This window comes from Schistocerca piceifrons, chromosome 6, assembly GCF_021461385.2.
Source record: "Schistocerca piceifrons isolate TAMUIC-IGC-003096 chromosome 6, iqSchPice1.1, whole genome shotgun sequence".
Classification (NCBI taxonomy): domain Eukaryota; kingdom Metazoa; phylum Arthropoda; class Insecta; order Orthoptera; family Acrididae; genus Schistocerca; species Schistocerca piceifrons.
In genome coordinates, this window is record NC_060143.1 from 111,568,021 (window position 1) to 111,582,668 (window position 14,648).

A 14,648-nucleotide genomic window follows, 5' to 3' on the forward strand; every position below is an offset into this window, starting at 1 on the left:
TTATTCATAAGTACACTCAGTTCTTAGCTATGGCATTCTTTTTTGGGGAACATATGCACAAAATATGAACACAATTTTCAAACTCCAGAAAAGAGCCATAAGAATAATAACCAAAAATATTAGTCGAGCACATTGTAAAGATCTGTTCGAAACACTGGGGATTTTAACTGCTCCATGTGAATACATTTACCAGTCAGTTATACACATCAAAAATAATATTGGTAATTACTGCACAAACAGCTCTGTCCATGACCATGCAACAAGAGATACACTCAACTTAAGTTTACCAAGAAAAAAAAACATAAAACTCAGAACAGCATTTTCTACCAACGAATAAAACTGTACAATAAATTACCAAAAGAGATTAAAGAAATTGCAAAAATACACTTATAAAAGGCAGCTAAAAAGTACCTGTTATGCAATACATTTTATACATTAAAGGATTACTTAGGCATAACAGAGTAGGAGTTTGATGAAAAATGTTGTACAAATAAATAATAACAATAATGCTTATAAAACATCCAACATTCTACATAATATCTTCACTTTGTTTGTTTTTTCCTTCTTTTTTCCTTTCTAGAAATACTTACCCCCAAGCTATGCATAGCACAATACCAACGCCTCTTCCTCTTCCTGAGCTCAACATCTTACTCGTTATGGAGGGATGCTGACTCAGTTTTACAGGATAGCAAATGGGAAGTTGCGGTACAGTAAATAGCCCAGAGATCACCAGAATGTGTGTGTGTGTGTGTGTGTGTGTGTGTGTGTGTGTGTATATGCGTGTAGTGAGTGGAGTGAAGTGTTATCAAACAGTGTGTGTATAGTGTGTGTAGTGACTGATAGAGAGATATGAGTGAACGGTGTGGCATTACATTATTTAATAAGTTATTTGTAAAAAAAAGTATTGTATACCAGGAGTAAATCTAATGATTATGTCTAACTAGAAGTCTGTAAATATACTTGTATACGAATTAGCTTATTTTAAATTGGTCTAAACTTGTAAATACTTTGACATGTCCCATATCCTTTTAAAAAGAGATCTACGGATAAATAAAGCTACTACTACTATTACTGGTAGTAGTAGTAGTACTAAGAACACAAGTTTTTCGCTGGAACACATCATTCTTGTAAGGCCGACAAGACGTTGAAAATGAACGTCGCTCACGGAGACTTTCAACTTCAGAAACGTGTGCGCGCTCTTTTGAGATCAGACTGACATTTAACAATAAAGATGATGGGTGACCTTTTAAATACTTTAACCGTACATTAAATTTTGACCGAAGTTTTATATATGCGAAAGGTTTGTGTCAAAATGGTGCAAGAAAACCTCGTAACTCAGCAGAAGGACAATTGAAGAAACGTCTGCGTTGATCTTGTTGAGATGATTGCCAACAACCACGAATGATTCAGTCGTGCGATCACAGGTACCCCGGTTTTTTTAGTACGATCATGAGACAAAACGGCAAAGTGTGGAGTGACATGCTGAGACATCTCCTCGACCGGAAAAAGTTTGAATGAGCAAATCAAAGATCAAAACAATGTTGATTTCCTTTCTCGACAATAGGGGTACCGTGCCTAAAGAATTTGTTCTTCTGGCACAAATTGTCAACCAACTGTTTTCCAAAGACGTTCTAAAGGCTCTGGAAAAGGGTGAACCTAATAAGACCGGACATTGTAGACAATTGGATGCTGCAAGATGACAACGCCCCATCACCGGATTTTTGACTGCAAAAGGCATTCACGTTGTTCGACAGACCCCCTAATCAACTTATCTGAGTCCTTGTAATTTTTTTTCTTTTTCCGAAATTGAGAAATGTCTTAAAAGGACGTCATTTTGGGACTCTAGAGAATCTTCAGAAGAATGTGAGTGACATGTTAAAGGCCCTCTACCAGTTGAAGCCTCTCAGCGCTGCTACCAAGACTGGGAACAACGACATCGTCGGTATAAAGCTCCTGAAGGGGACCACTCTGAAGGAGACAATATTTTTGTCTGAAAAAATAATTTTGGTAGATAAAAATTGAGTCTCATTACTTTTCTCGTACACCTCGCATTTCTCTACCGTTCCACTCACGAGCAGCGCGAGGGTAAAACGAACTCTTGAATCTTCAAAGAAAGCTCTACTTTCTCTTATTTTATCACAAAGATCATTTTTTGCTATGTAGGAGAGCGTCAATAAAATATTGTCCCATTCGGAGGGGGAAGGTGCCGATTCAAATTTCGCAGAAAAATCTCGCCGCAACGAAAAACCCCTGTGTTTTAATGACTGCCACCCCAATTCACGCTTCAAATCCGTGGCACTTTCTACCCTATTTCGCGATTATACAAAACGAGTTGCCCTCCTCTGAACTTTTTCTATACCCTCCGTCAATCCTATCTTTTAAGAATCCCATACTGAGTAGCAGTACTCTAGCAGAGGACGGATAAGAGTAGTGTAGGCAGTCTCTTTGGTGGGTTTGTCGCATCTTCTAAGTGTTCTACCAGTGGAACGGAGTATTTCGTTCGCCTTCCTCACTACATTTTCCTTGTGATGGTTCCAGTTTAACTTGTTCGTAATTGTTATACCTATCTACCAATCGGCTACATTTACACTTGCATTGTATATCGAGTAACGGAAATTTAAAGGATTCTTTCTTGTTCTCATGTGGAGGACCGCACACTTTTTATTGTATAGGGTCAGTTGCCACTTTCAGCAAGACACACATACTTGTCTGAATCATTCTGTAATTTGTATTGATCTCCTGATTACTTTACTAGACGGTAAGCAACAGTACCAACTCCACACAATCTAAAAAAGATGCTCAAATTGTCACCTAAACCGTTTACACAGAGTGTTTCGGTAAGAGCGTGCAAAAATGTAACAGGACGTAGAGACGGCTCCACTGAACAACTTGGGGTAGGAAACGTGGAGTCGGAGAAGCTGGCTTAAGGAGGTATGGAAGTAAACTTGTCTACCGCTTTGTGTAGCATTACTCTTTTCCAGCTTATTTACAACTAGCATGCGTACAAGTTTACAAGTGCTGTGCTGTTTATTTAAATTTCCTGCAAGGCGACAATCTAATTGGGCCATATCTTCTACCTGGCCGTCTGAATGGCCACTTGTACTCGAGGTTCGCGCAAAGAGATCTACCTGAGTTGCTGGAGAACGCACCCTTGGCTGTTCGTGAGAGGATGTGGATACAACCTGACGGTCCACCGGTTCACTTCAGTGTGGATGCCCGCAACCCTCTCCATGCTGTATTTCCTGGTTGCTGAATTGGAAGGGGAGGTCCTATTCAACGGCCTGCGAGGTCACCTGACCTGAAACCCCCTTATTATTTCCTATGAGAATACCTAAAGTCACTTGTGTATGAGACCCCAGTGGATGCGGAGATGGAATTAGTTGCCAGAATTGTACCTGCCTGTGATGTGAAACGAAACACACCAGGGGTATTTGTCAGGGTGCGTCAAAATCTTGTTCACCGATGTCATGCTTGCACTGAGGTTGATGGTCCTCAGTTTCAGCACGTTTTGTAAGACACAGCACAAGTATTACGTTCATTGTGTCAATGATGGTATTTACAGTTAAATGTAACTAATCTAAACAAAAAAATACACGGTAGTGTGATACCTGTATTCCTGTTATCTCCTTAAGCTGGCTTCTCTGATCCCAGGCCCCCTGCCTCAAATTATTCAGTAAAGCATCCTCTATGTCCTGTTAAATTTTTGCACGCTCTTACGGAAACACCTTGCATAGATTAGAAACAGCAGAGGGCCTATAACACCTCCTTGGGCAATGCCAGATATCAGTTCTGTTTTAGTCGATGACTTCCTGTCAGTTACCACTAGCGGTGACCTTTTTGAGAGGAAATCACGAATCCAGTCGTATAACTGGGACAATGCTTCATAGGCTCGCAGTTTAATTAGAAGTCTCTTGTGAGGAAAGGTGTCAAAAGCTTCGGAAATCTAAAAAAATGTAATCAATTTGAGATCCCTTGTTGGTAGCACTCATTACTTTGTGAGAATAAAGAGCTGTTAGCGTTTCACGAGAAAGATATTTCCTGAATCCGTGCTATGTATTAACAGATCGTTTTCTTCGCGGCATTTCTTAATGTTTGAACAGAGTATATGTTCCAAAATCCTACTGCAAATGAACATGAGTGATGTATTCTATGTGATCAAAAGTGTCCGGACACCTGGCTGAAAATGACTTACAAGTTCGTGGCGCCCTCCATCGGTAATACTAGAATTCAATATGGTGTTGGCCCACCCTTTGCCTCTATGACAGCTTCCACACTCGCAGGCATACGTTCAAGCAGGTGCTGGAAGGTTCCTTAGGGAACGGCAGCCCATTTTTCACGGAGTGCTGCACTGAGAAGAGGTGTCGATGTCGGTCGGTGAGGCCTGGCACGAGTTCGGCGTTCCAAAACATCCCAGAGGTGTTCTATAGGCTTCAGGTCAGGACTCTGTGCAGGCCAGGCCATTACAGGGATGTTATTGTCGTGTAACTACTCCGCCACAGGCCGTGCATTATGAACAGGTGCTCGATCGTGTTGAAAGACGCAGTCGCCATCCCCGAATTGCTCTTCAACAGTAGGAAGCAAGAAGGCGCTTAAAACATCAGTGTAGGCCTGCGCTGTGATAGTGCCACGCAAAACAACAAGGGATGCAAGCCCCTCCATGAAAAACACGACCACACCATAACACCACCGATTCCGAATTTTAGTGTTGGCACTGCACACGCTGGTAGATGACATTAACCAGGCATTTGCCATACCCACACCTTGCCATCGGATCGCCACATTGTGTACCGTGATTTGCCACTCCACACAACGTTTTTCCACTGTTCAATCGTCCGCTGTTTACGCTCCTTACACCAAGCTAGGCGACGTTTGGCATTTACCGGCGTGATGGGTGGCCTATAAGCAGCCGCTCGAGCATGAAATCCAAGTTTTCTCACCTCCCGCCTAACTGTCATAGTACTTGCAGTGGATCCTGATGCAGTTTGGAATTCCTATATGATGGTCTGGATAGATGTCTGCCTGCTACACATTACAACCCTCTTCAACTGTGGGCGGTCTTTGTCACTCAGCAGACGAGGTCGGTCTGTACGCTTTTGTGCTGTACGTGTCCCTTCACGTTTCCACTTCACTATCACATCGGAAACAGTGGATCTAGTGATGCTTAGGAGCGTGGAAATCTCGCGTATGTACGTATGACACGACTGACACCCAATCACCTGACCACGTTCGAAGTCCGTGAGTTCCGCGGAGCGCCCCATTCGCCTCTCTCACGATGTCTAATGACTACTGAGGTCGCTGATATGGAGTACCTGGCAGTAGGTGGCAGCACAATGCACCTAAAATGAAAACCACATTTTTGGGAGTGTCCGGATACTTTTGATCATATAGTGTATGTCCGTGATTCATCGGATTACTACTATTTCCTCTCTTATTTGTGTGACCTGTGCACCTTGAAATGCTACAGGGTATAACAGTTAATAGCAAACATTCTTCTTCGTTTCTCGGTGATCTCCGGTGCTGGAGAGGCTGTAAAAAAATTGCGCGTATCTGTTGCACCAAAATTTGCTGCAACTTGCTGAGTGCTTGATGTTGTAGCTAATAATTTGGTAGTATCAACAGAAATTCAGGTTGACACGACATTTCTCTTTGAGAATTACATGTTTATTGCGTAATATAGTTACAAAACTGTTAGAAAATTGGCTCATAAAAACTGTTGTAAAATTGAGACACTGGTGGCTGATTCCAGACTGCTAGTTTTAAACATGAATGCCTGCGTCACCCAGTATTACAAAAGAAAATTTACGGATTACAATCAAAAACGCGCTGCTGTATACAGACTGACAGCACGGAATTACGTAGTAATTCGTTCCTCTCACACTGCAGCATAAAGTTTTACACGGCTTTTAGCTTTTAGTATTGTTGTTGTTGTGGTCTTCAGTCCTGAGACTGGTTTGATGCAGCTCTCCATGCTACTCTATCCTGTGCAAGCTTTTTCATCTCCCAGTACCTACTGCAACCTACATCCTTCTGAATCTGCTTAGTGTATTCATCTCTTGGTCTGTCCGCCCTGGTAGCTGAGTGGTCAGCGTGACAGACTGTCAATCCTAAGGGCCCGGATTCGATTCCCGGCTGGGTCGGAAATTTTCTCCGCTCAGGGACTGGGTGTTGTGTTGTCCTAATCATCATCATTTCATCCCCATCGACGCGCAGGTCGCCGAAGTGGCGTCAAATCGAAAGACCTGCACCAGGCGAACGGTCTACCCGACGGGAGGCCCTAGCCACACGACATGTCCATGTATCTCTTGGTCTCCCTCTACGATTTTTACCCTCCACGCTGCCCTCCAATACTAAATTGGTGATCCCTTGATGCCTCAGAACATGTCCTACCAACCGATCCCTTCTTCTGGTCAAGTTGTGCCACAAACTTCTCTTCTCCCCAATCCTATTCAATACTTCCTCATTAGTTATGTGATCCACCCATCTAATCTTCAGCATTCTTCTGTAGCACCACATTTCGAAAGCTTCTATTCTCTTCTTGTCCAAACTATTTATCGTCCTTTTAGTATTGAAATTCGTAAAATCAGTTCGCCAACAATGGTTTTACTGAGTTGCTTATATCATGAACATTATTAGCTGGAAAATGTTTCCAACATTTAAATGTGTTTTTTTACATAATACTGACGGAAAGCTAATTTCAGTTCTTGTGAACGGTTTTCTGGAATTACAAAATGAGAACTGTCTTTGTTTTTTGTTCAATTGTCGAGTAATAATAATCGAACCAGAGCAGAGATGTAATGAAATTAATGACAGTATAATAAATTGAGATTTAAAGTGATCAGATAAATGAAATAAGAACGTTACAAAATTTATATAAGCCTGTAAATGTGACAGCGTGAAACCTAAGGTCAACGCCCCCTGCCTTACTCATCCTGACGATAATATATTGGTACTTTTCAACCTTTCCAGTCTTTAGGTACAGATATTTTGTCGAACGAGCGGACGTATATGATTACTAAGTATGGAGCTATCATATCAGCATATTGCAAAAGGAACCTAATTTTACTGAAATACAATCTGGACCTAGAGGGCAGGTCTCCGACCTCCACATTCTGTGTTGAGACGTGGACGTTCTACACATCATAGCCTCTCGTGTTTTCTCCGTCCTTCAACCACTTTTCATTGTTGCTCACAACAATAATACGCGGAGAGCCGACCAGATTTGACGTTTCCGAGATCCTCGTTCCCAAACGCTGGGCCATATAGCATTCTGCACTTTGTCGAAGTCGCTTCTTTCAGTGGATTTCGCCGTTTGCGGGCCGTAACGTCGCTAGACTCATTCCGCATTCGTGAGTGCTCCGCATATGTATTTTCCGTAACGCATCACGTGCCCGACGTATCTGTAGAGATGTCAATAGCATCACTACTGATCACCATAACTCTTGCTATAAATTGTATGAAGGAGATTTCATTATGTGAAAAGACAAGTTGCTTGAGTATAGCTGTATAAATGTATTTGCAAAACAAACCAACACCGTCTGAACAGGGATTGAAGGTACCGACCCGCCGCAGTGTCATCCACAGCCCTTAGGCATCACCGGATGCGGAGGGCATGTGGTCAGCACACTGCTCTCCCGGCAGTTGTCCGTTTTCGTGACCGGTGCCGCTGCTTCTCAATCAAATAGCTCCTCAATTGGCCTTACAAGGGCTGTGTGCACTCAGCTTGCCAACAGCATTCGGCAGACCCAGATGGTGATCCATCCAAGTGCTCGGTAAGCCCAACAGCGCTTAACTTGGGTGATCTGACGGGAACCGGTGTTACCACAGCGGCAAGGCCATTGGCTTAATGGATTTACCCTGAACATTTAAATTAAAATATCCTGTTAACATTACAGTAGTTACGTATGTCAATATGTTTAGAAGTTAAAAACTTTAATAATTCGTATAATAATTTCATAAATAACTCAAAATCGTAAGATGGAGCCAACTGTATCGCGACTGTTGCTATGAACTTCCCACCAATTCAACTTCTGTAGCACAAGCTTCAAATTGTCAATCACTGTAGAATCGGAGGGCGTGTTTTGTATTACTTCTTAATCAAAACGGCAACTCTGGCTTCCACTTCGCTTCTTAGAGTAGTTCGTGGCCTCTAAATAAGTATACTATCTTTTGTAAATTTCTTACTCAACGTGAGCAAACCGAAATGAAACGATACTACACAATCATGCCTGTAACGTTCCAAGTGTAACGTTCTTTGAAAATGATAACTTTACGACTACGCAGAATGAATATCTGAACCGTGAAATGGATTCATAACTCGAATTGTCGTGTGGCGTGTTCTAACTGCAAGTGATGTGCTTAAAAATGGTTCAAATGGCTCTGAGCACTATGGGACTTAACTTCTGAGGTCATCAGTCCCCTAGAACTTAGAATTACTTAAACCTGACTAACTTAAGGACATCACAAACACATCCATGCCCGAGGCAGGATTCGAACCTGCGACCGTAGCGGTCGCGCGGTTCCAGACTGCATGATGTGCTTACTCTGTATTATTGTTGGCAAACTTTACGAATCGATTGGGCAACGCAACTCCCAATACCAATGAAGAAATACAATCACTGCAAAACACATTCATCCGCACAGGCACTGAATCATCTGGCCCTGTTCGAAACTGATAACTTTGGACCCTATGCACGTAACAAATAAATTAAACTGCCTTACCTCTAGAGCAGCAACAGTGGAACGCGATATATTCTGATACATGCTAGCTACAGGCTCAGCAGTGTGCAATGCTGGCCATAATAGTTGAAATGCACATGACATTCACTTGGCTGATAAACGAGAACATTTAAGAAAATATAACTTCTTTGAAAAGTATATGACCTGGACTGGGAGGCGGTACTGATTATGGTGAATTACTAACACTCAGTTTGTTTTCTTTTTTGTAGCAAAATTATATTGCAATTTAAGTTTGGCTTTTCAAAACATCTGACAATGAAGTTACATTACTCACCATTGATTCACAAACAATGATTTTTAAACAACAAGTATTATCTAACTTCATTAATCCAACATAAATGCATATCACCAAATTACGTACAGCTCTGTTAACAAATCTTAAAAACATTACATAAATTGAATATCTTGCTAGCCTTTTTCTCAAAACCGTTTACGTACATTGTGGAGTTACTCAACAATTACAAATTATCAGCCAACTCGTCTATACTAACGCGTTGGCAAAAACAGAAATCATAATTATTGAACATCTGTACCTTATTTGCGTGAACACTTCTTCTTCCGTGTTCAACAATATTGACATACCTACATTAATCTGACTCTTAGTGGCTTCACACAGCACACCTCAAAGACTGCCTACTCCATCTTCTTTCCCTCAACTGTCTTCTTTCCCTACAACCGTGCGCCAAGCGCTCTCTTATGCTCGGTTTACACTAGCAAGTTATTGCAGCAATTTACTTGCGCGGAGGAACTTGCCACGCGATTTGCGAGTGTAAACATATCGCCAAGTCGACTTGCGACCGAAGCAATTTATTGCGGAAGTAACTTGGTGCACGTTTTCCGCTTCCAGTGTGAACAGCACGCAAGAAGTATCTGCAAGTAACTTGCAGCTTTTAGGATTTATTTCTATTTCCTGCAAGTAGGAAGCGCAAGCAATAGTAAGTATGTCGTCTGCGTAACACTCATATTTAACATTTTACTTAACGTGGTGACTTAATTTTATGCAACCATCTTACGTATTAAATGCAAACAATTTTCAGAAATGGAGGAGAAACGGGAATGGATGAAGCAGGATACAGAACATTTTATTGAAGCCGTGGAGAGCTATCCCGAAATATGAAACGTACATAACCGAGACTTTAAGGATAAAATGAAGAAGATTAGCGCATTAAATGAAATATCTACGATATTCGACACATCTGTAAAAGAAGTACATAGAAAGTAGCATAACTTGAAGACACAACCCCTTTGCCACCTGTATCCACTCCCTTGTTGTTTTAGGAGTCTAGAAAAAGACGATGTGTAATTATTACATGTTCTATTTAATTAGATTGTCACTTTCCATTTTATGAGCATTAGAAAAAAAAAACATTTTTATAAGCATGTCATTCTGTAAAATGCAGTTTATTTCAATAAAAATTTAATTTCATTGTTGTGTTTTCACATACCTTCAAACAATTTTCCCTTTTCAAGGCGTTAAAAACGGCTCTACATACATCGGGTACGATCAGAGAAATCGTGCTGACGGGAATATGAAACAAGGACATTAGGGACTTGTATGAGTCTCCTACAAAGAAAAGATTTCAAAATTCAAACTTTTTTGGTTGTGTGTTTCACACATACAAATGAAATGCCTGATTTATTCGTATCTCACAGGTAGCTACAAATCATAGAGTGACTAGTAAACGTTCTTTTGCTGAAATAGCAGTACGGAAGTTTGTGTTTCTTTTTGATATGACGGGCGCTATTAACATCAACAAATACTCCAGATCATTTGAGGACATTCTGCAAAAGTTTTCAAAAGTACCCATGCTCTCGATTCTAAGTTCTTGCAAAAGGTTATTATAGGCACCGTTTTGCGATTTTCTCATTATCTACTCTCTAACCCAAATACTTCTCTTTTTCACGTTTTGCATTACAATTACAAAAGCTGTAACATATCTCACCCGCCTACTTGTCATTTTACACTTCGGATGACACTCGTAGTGGTACTGAAAGCATATGTAAACAGTATCAGCAAGTTGTTGACGCAAGTTTCTTAAAAAAAAAAAATTGGTTCAAATGGCTCTGAGCACTATGGGACTCAACTGCTGTGGTTATCAGTCCCCTAGAACTTAGAACTACTTAAACCTAACTAACCTAAGGACATCACACACTTCCATGCCCGAGCAAGTTTCTTGCCAAAGAACTTGCGGAACAATCTCGCTTAATTCTTACGCTGCTGTGTAAACACAGCTGCAAGCGGCTAGCAATAACTTGCAGCGATAACTTCTGCAAGTGACTTGCTAGTGTAAACCCAGCAGTATCGTTGGCTCAGTGGTCGCGCAGTCAGCGATCCGCATTATCGAGCCTATTAGAGACATTCATCGTTTATAGTATCCTAGTTTCATTTTAATTTATTAATTTTCTTATCTTATTCTGGTGCCACATACAAGTGTACCTCAGTGTACTCCTTTCATGCTTGACAAATTGAGAAACGAGTCGCAGCCAGACAGGCAGCCACATCGCTTGCACGAATCGCTTGCGATCCATCAGATACCTGGGATTTCCCTGGCAGCAGCAATCAGCAAGCGATTAGCCCACACACGTGAGATCTACGAAGCGATCGGTTGCCACTGTGACGCATCGCAAGGATCAGTCGTTCGTGTGTGGGGGCCTTTAGAGTCTTTTATATAAAACAAAGGGGGCTCTCTTAAGTCCTCCCTATTATCCACTTCTTCTTCTGTCTCTATAAATAAGATCGTCATTTTTGTACCTCTGAGTTAACTGCGAATAATAATGTTGATATTGGGATAGTAATAAGCATCCCTGGCTCAGATAAACAACTGAAAGATTTGAAAGCAAATCAATCGCCAGATCCGGATAGAATTCCCATTCGGGTTTACAAAGAGTACTCAACGGCATTGGGCCCTTATCTAGCTTGGATTTATCGTGAATCTCTCGCCCAGCACAAGGTCCCAAGATATTGGAAAAAAGCGCAGGTGACTCCAGTACATAAGATGTTCTAATGTGCGTGAAATCTTATGGGACTTGACTGTTAAGGTCATCAGTCCCTAAGCTTACACACTATCTAACCTAAATTATCCTAAGGACAAACACACACACCCATGCCCGAGGGAGGATTCGAACCTCCGCCGGGACCTGCCGCACAGTCCATGACTGCAGCGCCTGAGACCGCTCGGGTAATCCCGCGTGGCTCAGTATATAAGAAGGTTAAAAGAACGGACCCGCAAAATTCGGCTTGTTAACTTCTGTTTGCTGCAGAATCCCTTAACATATTCTCAGTTTCGAACATATTAACCTTTCTTGAGACTGAGAACCTTATGTCCACGAATTAGCATGTTTTAAAAGCATTGCTCGTGCGAAACTCAGTTTTTAGAAAACATCGCTCGTACGAAACTCAGTTTTCCCTTTGCTCACACGATATGCTGCGAACTATGGATGAAGGGCAACAGGCAGATTCCAAACTTATAGATTTCCAGAAAGTATCTTTAGCTCTGTGGTCGCGCAGTCAGCCACATTGCAGGCTGTTAACGAAGGTACGAGCGTATGGAATAGGTTCACAGGTAAGTGACTGGCTCGAAGACTTCTTAAGTAGTAGAATCCAGTACGTTGTCCTCGACGCCGAGTGTTCATCAGAGTCAAGGGTACGGTCAAGAGTGCCCCAGGGAAGTGTGGTGGGACCGGACCTCTGTTATTCTCTACATACATTAAGTGATTTGGCGGACAGGGTGGGCAGCAATCTGCGGTTGTTTGCTGATGTTGTTGTGGTAAATGGTAAGTTGTCGAAGTTGAGTGACTGTAGAAATATAAAAGACGACTTAGACTAAATTTCCAGTTAATGTGATGAATGGCAGCTAGCTCTAAATGTGGAAAAATGTAAGTTAATGCGGATGAGTAGGAAAAACAAACCTGTAATGAATGAGATTTTCACTCTGCAGCGGAGTGTGCGCTGATATGAAACTTCCTGGCAGATTAAAACTGTGTGCCGGACCGAGACTCGAACGCGGGACCTTTGCCTTTCGTGGGCAAGTGCTCTACCAACTGAGCTACCCAAGCACGACTCACGCCCCGTCCTCACAGCTTTACTTCTGCCAGTACCTCGTCTCCTACCTTCCAAACTTTACAGAAGCTCTCCTGCGAACCTTGCAGAACTAGCACTCCTGAAAGAAAAGATGCTGCGGAAACATGGCTTAGCCACAGCCTGGGGGATGTTTCCAGAATGAGATTTTCACTCTGCAGCGGAGTGTGCGCTGATATGAAACTTCGTGGCAGATTAAAACTGTGTGCCGGACCGAGACTCATACTCGGGACCTTTGCCTTTCGCGGGCAAGTGCTTTACCAACTGAGCTACCCAAGCACGACCTACGCCCCATCCTCACGGCTTTACTTCTGCCAGTACCTCGTCTCCTACCTTCCAAACTTTACAGAAGCTCTCCTGCGAACCTTGCAGAACTAGCACTCCTGAAAGAAAAGATGCTGCGGAAACATGGCTTAGCCACAGCCTGGGGGATGTTTCCAGAATGAGATTTTCACTCTGCAGCGGAGTGTGCGCTGATATGAAACTTCCTGGCAGATTAAAACTGTGTGCCCGACCGAGACGCGAACTCGGGACCTTTGCCTTTCGCGGGCAAGTGCGGTAAAAGGTAGGAACCCTCACTAGCAATAATGATCTCAGAAACAGGTGTAGTACGGTAAGCTAAGATTTCCCGAGTTTCAAAGGATTCCAAACCAGCTCTTCCTGCATTGTTACAAGCAACGAAAGCTATAGTTATCCATCCGTTACCCAAACTGGAGGAAGAAGAAACTTCCATTAAAGAAAAGTTTAACCTCGCACCACAAAATAATGTAGGTCCATTAATAAGAACAAATTGAGCAGTTTTACCAACTCCTCTTATTTCGTTCTTTTTACCCTTGGCAGAAGATGTCGAAGCACCAAGAGTGCCGTCCACATTCACAAGTGATTTGTAAACCACCATTCGCCGGCGACGACGAAAACAATAACCACTGAGGCACTGCTTCTTACAATGATGCGTAAACGTTGTTTTCGTCGTCGCCGGCGAATGGTGGTTTACAAATCACTTGTGAATGTGGACGGTACTCTTGGTGCTTCGACATCTTCTGCCAAGGGTAAAAAGAGCTTCTGTAAAGTTTGGAAGGTAGGAGACGAGGTACTGGCAGAAGTAAAGCTGTGAGCAGCGGGCGTGAGTCGTGCTTCGGTGGCTCAGTTGGTAGAGCACTTGCCCGCGAAAGGCAAAGGTCCCGAGTTCGAGTCTCGGTCGGGCACACAGTTTTAATCTGCCAGGAAGTTTGAAACCTGTAATGTTTGGATACGGTATTACTAGTGTCCTGCTTGACACAGTCAAGTCGTTTAAATATCTGGGCGTAACGTTGCAAAGTGATATGAAATGGAACGAGTCCACTTTATTGGGAGAATTTAAGGAAAGAGTGGCTCAGCTGTAAAGGAGACCGCATACAGGATGCTGGTGAGGCCTATTCTTGAGTACTGCTGGAGTGTTTGGGATCCGTACCATGTCGGGTTGAAGGAGACATCGAAGCAGTTCAGAGGCGGGCTAGATTTGCTACCGGTAGGTTCGAACAACACGTAAGTGTTGCGGAAATGCTTCGGAAACTCAAATGAAAATCCCTGGAGGGAAGGCGACATTCTTTTCGAGGAACGCTATTCAGAAAATTTTTAGAACCGGCATTTGAAGCTGACTGCCAAACGATTCTACCGCCGCCAACATACATTGCGCGTAAGTACCACGAAGATAGTATATAAGGAATTAGGGCCCCTGCGGGGGCATATAGATAGTCGTTTTTCCTTCGCTCTATTTGCGTTTGGACAAGGAAAAGAAATGACTAGTGGTGGTACAGGATAGCCTCCGCCGTGCACCGTACGGCGGCTTGCAGAG

At 42.6% G+C, this 14,648-nt stretch overlaps 1 non-coding gene across 1 annotated transcript; it reads left to right on the forward strand.

Annotated features, from left to right (window-relative positions):
- The first annotated feature begins 13,945 nt into the window (after positions 1 to 13,945).
- On the forward strand, positions 13,946 to 14,020 carry Trnas-cga. The gene has a single exon. It is a non-coding gene; the product is annotated as a tRNA-Ser (tRNA).
- Positions 14,021 to 14,648: the final 628 nt, after the last annotated feature.